Source organism: Daktulosphaira vitifoliae, unplaced genomic scaffold (genome assembly GCF_025091365.1).
Source record: "Daktulosphaira vitifoliae isolate Bord-2020 unplaced genomic scaffold, ASM2509136v1 Scaffold_1, whole genome shotgun sequence".
NCBI classification, from domain to species: domain Eukaryota; kingdom Metazoa; phylum Arthropoda; class Insecta; order Hemiptera; family Phylloxeridae; genus Daktulosphaira; species Daktulosphaira vitifoliae.
The window spans coordinates 8,141,780-8,142,828 of NW_026099572.1; positions in this window are offsets into that span (position 1 = coordinate 8,141,780).

The window sequence follows — 1,049 nt, forward strand, 5'->3', positions numbered from 1 at the left end:
GCCAACGAGAGGCGCTAAATGAGGCGCTAAAATGAGTATATGGGGAGAGGCGGCCCCATATACACACATCATATATATATATATATATATTTATATACATACATATAAATAGTAAGTTGGCATAAGTACTTAAACGTATCATACACTAGGTATAGCTTTGTTTTGTGGGCGGGGGGAACGTTATACCTTAGGTATAAACGGCGGCAGTGGTGGTAGGAATATATAAATATTAGGGTGGTCCTTAAAATACAAATTTTCAAAATTCGATTTACGCGCACCAAAAAATTGTTCTAATACATGTAAAAATAAACTGTGCAAAATTTGGTCCCGATAGGTTGACGTTAACACGTGCCGCAAGAGGGTTGAAAATTCGATCAAAAGGGAAGTTTTTCAGTTATTGTGCTTTATCTCAAAATATATGATTTTTATGTAAAAGTTTATAAGAAAGAAATTATACATATAATTATTTTACACAAAAAAGATTATTAGCGAAAAACCCATAAGTCAAATATTTACCTTCTAAAAGTCAAAAGTTCCATAAATATTATGTTTACCAGTAAAATTCATATATTTCGGCAATTTAAGTATATACGATGAACCGTTCAAGTTATAAAAAAAATTTTCATGTAAAAGTTATTTGAAATTTAATTTTCTATTAGTTTTGTAGAAAAATAAAATTGTTTTACGTGTTTTCTGGCGAGGTAATAAAGAAAACTTATAAATAACAATTATTTTTCTATCATTAATCATTTTTTGTTTAGATAATGTTGTTGAGTTAAATTTGTTTAGTTCCTCAGAATATGAAAAAGAAGATGATTTGTCTGGTTCATCATATTCTTCAAAAACACGAGGATTTATAACTTTTATGAATCCTAAATTACTTTCTGCATTAGATCAATGCAAGATATCTGACCGCGATGCTGTGCATTTAATTATTTCTACTGCTGAAGCATTAGGTAATAACGTATCAAAGTTAATAATCAACCGATCAACTATTCGACGGGAAAGATTATTTTTTAGTGAGAGAAAGGTAAATGAAATAAAAAAAA